Below are 10000 nucleotides of genomic sequence, written 5' to 3'. Positions count from 1 at the left end.
GTGAGGTGGATCGAAATGTTCACCTTTAACACCAGGTGTGACGAGGATCGAAATGTCCACCTTTAACACCAGGTGTGACGAAGATCGAAATGTCCACCTTTAACACACCAGGTGTGACGAGGATCGAAATGTCCACCTTTAACATCAGGTGTGACGAGGATCGAAATGTCCACCTTTAACACATCAGGTGTGACGAGGATCGAAATGTCCACCTTTAACATCAGGTGTGACGAGGATCGAAATGTCCTCCTTTAACACACCAGGTGTGACGAGGATCGAAATGTCCACCTTTAACACCAGGTGTGACAAGGATCGAAATGTCCTCCTTTAACACACCAGGTGTGACGAGGATCGAAATGTCCACCTTTAACACACCAGGTGTGACGAGGATCGAAATGTCCACCTTTAACACACCAGGTGTGACGAGGATCGAAATGTCCACCTTTAACAACACCAGGTGTGACGAGGATCGAAATGTCCACCTTTAACACACCAGGTGTGAGGTGGATCGAAATGTCCACCTTTAACACACCAGGTGTGACGAGGATCGAAATGTCCACCTTTAACACATCAGGTGTGACGAGGATCGAAATGTCAACCTTTAACACACCAGGTGTGACGAGGATCGAAATGTCCACCTTTAACACATCAGGTGTGACGAGGATCGAAATGTCCACCTTTAACACCAGGTGTGACGAGGATCGAAATGTCCTCCTTTAACACACCAGGTGTGACGAGGATCGAAATGTCCACCTTTAACACATCAGGTGTGACGAGGATCGAAATGTCCACCTTTAACACATCAGGTGTGACGAGGATCGAAATGTCCACCTTTAACACCAGGTGTGACGAGGATCGAAATGTCCACCTTTAACATCAGGTGTGACGAGGATCGAAATGTCCACCTTTAACACACCAGGTGTGACGAGGATCGAAATGTCCACCTTTAACACACCAGGTGTGACGAGGATCGAAATGTCCACCTTTAACACATCAGGTGTGACGAGGATCGAAATGTCCACCTTTAACACATCAGGTGTGACGGGGATCGAAATGTCCACCTTTAACACATCAGGTGTGACGAGGATCGAAATGTCCACCTTTAACACATCAGGTGTGACGAGGATCGAAATGTCCACCTTTAACACACCAGGTGTGACGAGGATCGAAATGTCCACCTTTAACACATCAGGTGTGACGAGGATCGAAATGTCCACCTTTAACACATCAGGTGTGACGAGGATCGAAATGTCCACCTTTAACACACCAGGTGTGACGAGGATCGAAATGTCCACCTTTAACACACCAGGTGTGACGAGGATCGAAGTGGGAAAATATGGGCGGGAATTCAACGCTTATTTTTTCTGCTCTTTTGAAGCGGTCTTTAGCTTTTCGTGAAAAGTATATAGCTGCTGACCATTTCCTCTGCAAGACATTTCGCAATCTATCTATACTGCGTTTGCGACTGAGACCAGTGTGTGTGTGTGTGTGTGTGTGTGTGTGTGTGCGTGTGCGTGTGCGTGTGTGTGTGTGTGTGTGTGTGTGTGTGCCATTCGAGTCATATAGTATGTTTGAATTTGGTTAACGGAACCTTGGCAAGGCTAGAGTGTGTTTAACGTATACTTTTGTGATCGTAGGAGAGGTCTGTGTTACAGGGTTTGGTTCTGAGACGCGTTCCAAAAAAAAAGAAGATAATAATGATCAAAAAGACAAAATGAAAAAGAAGAGAGAGAGAGAGAGAGAGAGAGAGAGAGAGAGAGAGAGAGAGAGAGAGAGAGAGAGAGAGAGAGAGAGAGGACACTGGACACTGGAATTATTTATTGTCATTGCCAAGAAAGGTCTTTTGACAAGGGGGCAACAACATAAATGCATATATTTTAGCTTCAAAACAACAACAACAAAAAACTATATTTTTTCTCTGAACCCTTCAGTCAGTTTAAACCAAGAGAATATGCAATACTTGGAAACACTTAAGTCACATCCTGACAAAAACTCAACGAAACGGAACTAAAGAAAAACAAAAATGTAATGATAATAAAATACCAAAATGAATGGGGACTGACTCGACCATCCATTCAAAAATATATCAAACTAATACATACTGCCTCAACAATGCACTCAAGTATGCAATGTTATGTTTTCTGTTTTGTCCAAATAAAATAGCAACTTCTGTACTAACTATAATTAAGTGTCTTCTATGCTGTTGATACTATTCTGACTTATGTACCTTTGTCTCATTGTTTGAGCTTCTGCAATGAATTTAGCAACCGATCTAATTATGATTTCATTATCACATGACAAAACAGTAACAACATCATGGTTTTTAGCCATCTCTGTTTTAAAGAATATGCATTTTTCTCGCACAGTATTATAAATTTCACACTGAAAAAAAAAATGTTTTTCATCATCACATGGTTGTGACGTATTGGTTGTGACGTACTAGTTGTGATGTACTGGTAGTGACGTACTGGTTGTGATGTACTGGTTGTGATGTACTAGTTTTGATGTACCGGTTGTGTTGTACTGGTTGTGATGTACTGGTTGTGATGTACTGGTTGTGTTGTACTGGTTGTGTTGTACTGGTTGTGATGTTGTGATGTACTGGTTGTGTTGTACTGGTTGTGATGTACTGGTTGTGATGTACTGGTTGTGATGTTGTGATGTACTGGTTGTGACGTACTGGTTGTGATGTACTGGTTGTGTTCTACTGGTTGTGATGTTGTGATGTACTGGTTGTGACGTACTGGTTGTGACGTACTGGTTGTGTTCTACTGGTTGTGATGTTGTGATGTACTGGTTGTGCTGTTGTGATGTACTGGTTGTGACGTACTGGTTGTGTTGTACTGGTTGTGATGTACTGGTTGTGACGCACTGGTTGTGTTGTACTGGTTGTGATGAACTGGTTGTGATGTACTGGTTGTGATGTACTGGTTGTGACGCACTGGTTGTGTTGTACTGGTTGTGATGTACTGGTTGTGACGCACTGGTTGTGATGTACTGGTTGTGACGCACTGGTTGTGTTGTACTGGTTGTGTTGTACTGGTTGTGATGTACTGGTTGTGATGTACTGGTTGTGACGCACTGGTTGTGTTGTACTGGTTGTGATGTACTGGTTGTGATGCACTGGTTGTGATGCACTGGTTGTGTTGTACTGGTTGTGTTGTACTGGTTGTGTTGTACTGGTTGTGACGTACTGGTTGTGACGTACTGGTTGTGATGCACTGGTTGTGATGCACTGGTTCTGACGTGCTGGTTGTGACGTGCTGGTTGTGACGTACTGGTTGTGATGCACTGGTTCTGACGTGCTGGTTGTGACGTGCTGGTTGTGACGTACTGGTTGTGATGCACTGGTTCTGACGTGCTGGTTGTGACGTACTGGTTGTGATGCGCTGGTTCTGACGTGCTGGTTGTGACGTGCTGGTTGTGACGTACTGGTTGTGATGCACTGGTTCTGACGTGCTGGTTGTGACGTGCTGGTTGTGTTGTGCTGGTTGTGTTGTACTGGTTGTGACGTGCTGGTTGTGACGTACTGGTTGTGATGCACTGGTTGTGACGTGCTGGTTGTGACGTGCTGGTTGTGACGTACTGGTTGTGACGTGCTGGTTGTGACGTACTGGTTGTGACGTGCTGGTTGTGATGCACTGGTTGTGATGCACTGGTTCTGACGTGCTGGTGTGACGTACTGGTTGTGATGCGCTGGTTCTGACGTGCTGGTTGTGACGTGCTGGTTGTGACGTACTGGTTGTGATGCACTGGTTCTGACGTGCTGGTTGTGACGTGCTGGTTGTGTTGTGCTGGTTGTGTTGTACTGGTTGTGACGTGCTGGTTGTGACGTGCTGGTTGTGACGTGCTGGTTTCTCTGTTTTTGTCTGTCTTTCCTCACTTTCTCCGTCTCTCCCTCTGTCTCTCTCTCTCTCTGTCTCTCCCTCTGTCTCTTTCTCTCCCTCTGTCTCTCCCTCTGTCTTTCTCTCTCTCCGTCTCTCCCTCTGTCTCTCTCTCTCTCTGTCTCTCCCTCTGTCTCTTTCTCTCCCTCTGTCTCTCCCTCTGTCTTTCTCTCTCTCTGTCTCTCCCTCTGTCTCTCTCTCTCTCTGTCTCTCCCTCTGTCTCTCTCTCTCTCTGTCTCTCCCTCTGTCTCTCTCTCTCTGTCTCTCCTCTGTCTCTCTCTGTCTCTCCCTCTGTCTCTCTCTCCTCTGTCTCTCCCTCTGTCTCTCTCTCTCTCTCTCGTCTCTCCCTCTGTCTCTCTCTCCTCTGTCTCTCCCTCTGTCTCTTCTCTCCCTCTGTCTCTCCCTCTGTCTCTCCCTCTGTCTCTTCTCTCCCTCTGTCTCTCCCTCTGTCTCTCCCTCTGTCTCTTTCTCTCCCTCTGTCTCTCTCTTTCTCTCCCACAAGTACACACAGTCACACAACAACACACACTGTCACAGCCACATGCAACAACAACATTAATAATGATGAATACTTAATAACACGCTGAGCTTCTTTTGCACAGTGGCTCAAAGCGCTAACATTTAACATAGTGTGAGAAAAAAAGTTTACAATAATTAATAACACACACACATATATATATCATAATATTTATGTATGTATGTATGTGTGTGTGTATAAACAGTCAGTGAGTGTAGAATAATACAATAGAGCCCCACCCCCCACCCCACACACACACACCCTCACACACACAAACACACACATATATATATATATATGTGTGTGTGTGTGTGTGTGTGTGTGTGTGTGTAAATAGTCAGAAAGTGTTGAAGAATACAATACAGCCGAAAATAATAACGGAAGCATAATACAACAGGATACACTACAATACACACAACAACACAACAGGACACAATACAATGCACGCAGTACAGTCAATCTTGATACAAAACACTGACATTTGATTCGGTGTGTTGCGGCCCTGTGCAGTGTGATATCCTGCATTGCGAAGCACTGCACTTCATTCACCTTCAATTATGAATTTACATATGAATAAATCACAGGAAACCAAGCGACGACAGATTAAAAAAAGAAAAAGAAAAAAAGAGGAACAAATAAAAAAAATGTTTTCTTTCAAAGCCATGTTGCTTTTGTTGTTGTTTTGAGAGACAATAGAATCAGGTCATTACACTGGTCAGATATTAATAGAATCAGATCATCATGACACCGGTCAGATATTAATAGAATCGGGTCATCATGACACCGGTCAGATATTAATAGAATTACTTCATCATGACACCGGTCAGATATTGATAGAATTACTTCATCATGACACCAGTCAGATATTAATAGAATTAATTCATCATGACACCGGTCAGATATTAATAGAATCAGGTCATCATGACACCGGTCAGATATTAATAGAATTAATTCATCATGACACCGGTCAGATATTAATAGAATCAGGTCATCATGACACCGGTCAGATATTAATAGAATCAGGTCATCATGACACCGGTCAGATGTTAATAGAATCAGGTCATCATGACACCGGTCAGATATTAATAGAATTAATTCATCATGACACCGGTCAGATATTAATAGAATTAATTCATCATGACACCGGTCAGATATTAATAGAATCAGGTCATCATGACACCGGTCAGATATTAATAGAATCAGCGTGGGCCTCCATCCACTTTAAAAGCTGAGATTCTTTGGACTTTTTTCGTTTTTCTGCCAGGGTGTTGAACGTATACATGAAAGGATTGATGGCAGAGTTTAAAGGCAAGACAAGTATTGCCAAGGCCACGCTGACTTCTCCAGGTATGGGAATTCCAGCCAATACAAGCATGCCACACAATCCAATGGGAAACCAGCACATGAAATCTGTTGCCGCAATCGTGATCAACCTCTGCGCTATGGTCATGTCCTGCGCCACTTTGGTAGAGCTTGTCTTCAAAGCATTGCTCTGTATGGACCAGTAGATAAATGCTTGACCCACAGAGATGAACAAAAACAGAACAAAATTGAGTACGATCAACACACCGAAAGAATAATGTTTTCCTTTGAACTCTTGCCTTGTAACTGGCAGCGGAATACAGATGCCTGTCTGACTGTAAAACTGCCAGTGTGCTGTGACTGGAAGTAAAGGCAACACGGCAAGACACCAGCCAACCAGCCAGACCAACACACACACCGTCCCTGCTGACGTTTTCTGGAACCGGAGCCGGCTGAAGGGAAAGCAGAGGACGATAAACCGATCCAAAGTGATCAGGCAGATGATTAGGGCTGACACCTCACTGGACAACAAAGACAGAAATCCAGCCACCTTACAAGCCACACTGTTTTTCCATGTGTCATCATGATGGAGATACCTGCCACGATACTGTTCATCAGCTACTCCTATCATGGCCATGTAGACACCCATCAGAAAGTCAGCCATTGTGAGGTTGGTGACGAACACACTGAAGCCACTGGAAGAGGTCATGCTCCTCGCAAACAAACGTGCACAGAAACAGAAGACGTTCCCAGACACTGCCAGACAGGTGATCAGCCACAGAAACCCACGGTATGTCCATGACTGCAGTAAATCTTCACACGATGAAATTTCATCCTTGGGGGCATTGCAGGAAGATGAATCCAAGTTATGGGGGAGTATTTCATTACAGCACAGTTTATAGTTATCTGTTGATATCAAATGTAAACGTGACATATCTTTAAAAATGTCAGGTGGAAAAGTTGTCACAAGACTGCCAACCATATACAATTCAGTCAGATGTGGTATGGATCGAAAACCACCAGGACCAATAGTATGAATTGATGTAAAAGTTAAATTCAATTTCTGCAAGCGAGAAAACTGCGCAAATACTTGGGAATCCAGCACTGTGAGTTTGGTGTGTGACAGATCCACTGCTGTCAGGGCATTTTGCTGAACCACTGAGGAAAGATCAGCGCGAAGTGACGTAACTGGATTGCCAAATAAGGACAATGACTGCATGCTTTCTAAAGTAACGAAAGCAGTCATGTTGACATACTGCAGTTTATTGACACTGAGGTCAAGGAACCTCACGTTGGACAACTCTACACCAGGCAGCTGGGTCAGAGAACACTGGGCGAGAACCAGATGAATGAGATAGGTATTATTGCTGACATCAGACAGTGTCAGACCTGAACCTGTGGCATCCAAATAACGGATCTGAGGGAAGAGTGCAGCATGGAAAGGCTGTACACAGAGAAAGGTGTGAACCTGACACAGGCAGCCTACAGGACAGGTAGCACTGCACCATAATTCATCATCATGCATTGGGCAGTGAGGCCAGCCATCACACACGTGGTCACTGTGTACACATATCTTTGAAAATCTACACCGGAGAAATCCTGGACATGTCATGTCTTCACACTCCTCTTCATCCTGATGTTCTATGCAGTCGTGCATGCCATTGCACCGTGTGTAAACTGGCAGACAATCGTTGAAGATCCCAGGGCAACGATAATGACTGTCTGGACATGACTCGTTGGTGTTCATAGGGGTGGCGATGAAGTGAGCAATTCCGTTGAAATTCACGAGGCAAGGAAATGGGAACCGTGAAATGTGCATGTTTATTTTGTTGTGGTGGTGACAATTCTCTTCGTCTGAGCCGTCCTGGCAATGTGTCAGTCGATCACAAACATTGTCATAGGAGAGACACTGACTATTTGTGCACGTGAAAACTGTGTCGATACAAGAGGAATGTTTACAGAACGATTCGTCACTCGAATCAGGACAGTCCGCGAGGAAGTCACACACGAGAGTGTATGGCAAACTGGTGAAATCACTGCAAGTGAATGTCGGAACTTGGTTTGCTGATTGGAAGTCGTTCATGCATGATTTTTGTTGGCAAAAATAGCAAGCAGATGTTTGTCCTTTATGACACTCTTGGTCAGAGTTGGAAGCACATAACAGCAGTGTGTGAGTGAAATGACCATCGTGACACACTGTCACAGACTGTAGTACATGTGAAATCAGGGTGTTAGCCAAGGAAACCCCCTTGGGGTCTTGAGGATTCTCACTGGTCACGTTTTTTCTGACTTCACAAATTGCTGGAAATAGATAACGCTTGTTCATTGATAAACAGTCTATATGAGATCTAATCGTCATTTCTTTGAGATGAATGGTAACACACTCTTTCTCAAAGCTACAGGTACACTCAGCAAAGTCAAAAGAATGAAAAAATAGAGTTTTGTCCTCATCAAACAGACTATGTCTGTACATGTTAGGCAATGACAGATCGTTTGTATACAAGGCACCCCAGCTTGATTCCAGTATTCTAAACTTTGCGCATGGCCATTCTAACAGTTTGGTTCTAAAGCTGTACAGGTGCTTTCCACACACAGGAATATTGATTGTGCCTCCAAACGTATTACAAGCCTCAGCAACCCTGTTGATGCCGGTCGTACTTTCTCCTTCAGGTTCGCGCAACTCGAAAATAAATTTATAACAACGATCGCAAAAGTCCACCATCCCCTGACAGTCAGCACTGCTGAAGGGACAGTGTTCTGTTTCATCCCGTCCATCTTCACACTCTGTCCTCATGTTACACTCCAGGTGATGCTTAAAGCTCGGGTAGTGCTTCGCCGAACAGTTGAACACACCGCTGGGCAGCTTGTGCGGTGCCTCGCTTTCGCTGAAAAAGGAGAAGTGGATTTCCAAGCATGGCGATCCCGTGCAGAAAAATCTGGTGACGTAGACAGTGAATCGCGTGGTGCTGCTGGAGTAGATGATTTCATAGGCTATCTTCTCGTTCACCAAACAGTGTCTGCGTTCTGTTTGTGGGGAGTGGGGGGTGGATGGATCGCTGCCCCTGACGGTCTGACACAGGGTGACGGCTGTTGGAAGGCTGTGAGCTAACGACTTGACGCTGATCATGACAGTGCTGCGGAGAGGCACCGGTATCGTCCTGACCACACTCAACGGGTCGGTGTGACGCGGATGTCTCGTTGTGACGTAGCCGGATGTCGGTGACGTCATGTTGACAACCACCCAGGGGTCAGATTCTTCGAAGGTGTGTCGTCATATTAGTTTTCCATTTCAGTACAATGAACATGGTATCTATGCAACTGCAACAACAACGATGATAATAGCAAAAAGGAGGAGGAGGAGAAGTTTCAGTTTCTCAAGGAGGCGTCACTGATTTGGGACAAATGCATATACGCTACACCGCATCTGATAGCCAAATGCCCGACCAGCAGCATAACCCAACACGCTTCGTCAGGCCTTGAGTGCATGCATATATTCATATTATGTACCTATCCAAGTGGATTTTTTTTTAATAGAATTTTGTCAGAGGACAACCCTCCCGTTGCCATGGTTCTTTTTCAGTGCGCCAAGTGCGTGCTGCACACGGGACCTCGGTTTACAGTCTCATCCGAATGACTAGACGCTCAGTTTGGTTTTCCAGTCACACTTGGGAGAAGGGGGGGAGAGCGGGACTGGAACACAGACCCTGACAGATTCCGTATTGACAGATGAGTGTCTTAACCATTCTGCCACCTTTGGAGAAGAAGGAGAATACCACCACCACCACCACCACCAACAACAACAACAGCAACACTCACATGAATTATTACGCACGCAGACACATGCACAGAGACATCAGCCTGTGATCAGCAGTCATTACTTCAGTCACTGACCTACCCGGTGTCATGCTCCAGAATGACCCCCCCCCCCCCCCCCCCCCAAGGTTTCCCTATGGAGTGATTCCTGGGAAGGTCTGAGATAGCTCAGATACAGTGAGGATGGGAGTTAGTGGTTTGATGTTCTGCAGGGTTATACGTATACCTGTTTGTTTTGCACGTTGATTTTTTCTTTTCTTTTTTACGTTGGGCATGTTTTGTATGGAAGGGTTATGTATGAATTATTATTATTATTATTATTATTATTATCATTATGTGAAGGCATACATGTATGTTCGTGTGTGTGTGTGTGTGTGAAGGAGTGAGAGAGAGACAGTGACACTGACACTGACATATTTTATTGTCCGTTTAGCATCAAAGCCCTCTAGACGAGGGAGAATGACAATTGTTTTCATGAAATCAA

Source organism: Babylonia areolata, chromosome 28 (assembly GCF_041734735.1).
Source record: "Babylonia areolata isolate BAREFJ2019XMU chromosome 28, ASM4173473v1, whole genome shotgun sequence".
Classification (NCBI taxonomy): domain Eukaryota; kingdom Metazoa; phylum Mollusca; class Gastropoda; order Neogastropoda; family Buccinidae; genus Babylonia; species Babylonia areolata.
Note: the sequence above shows the minus strand (reverse complement) of the source record.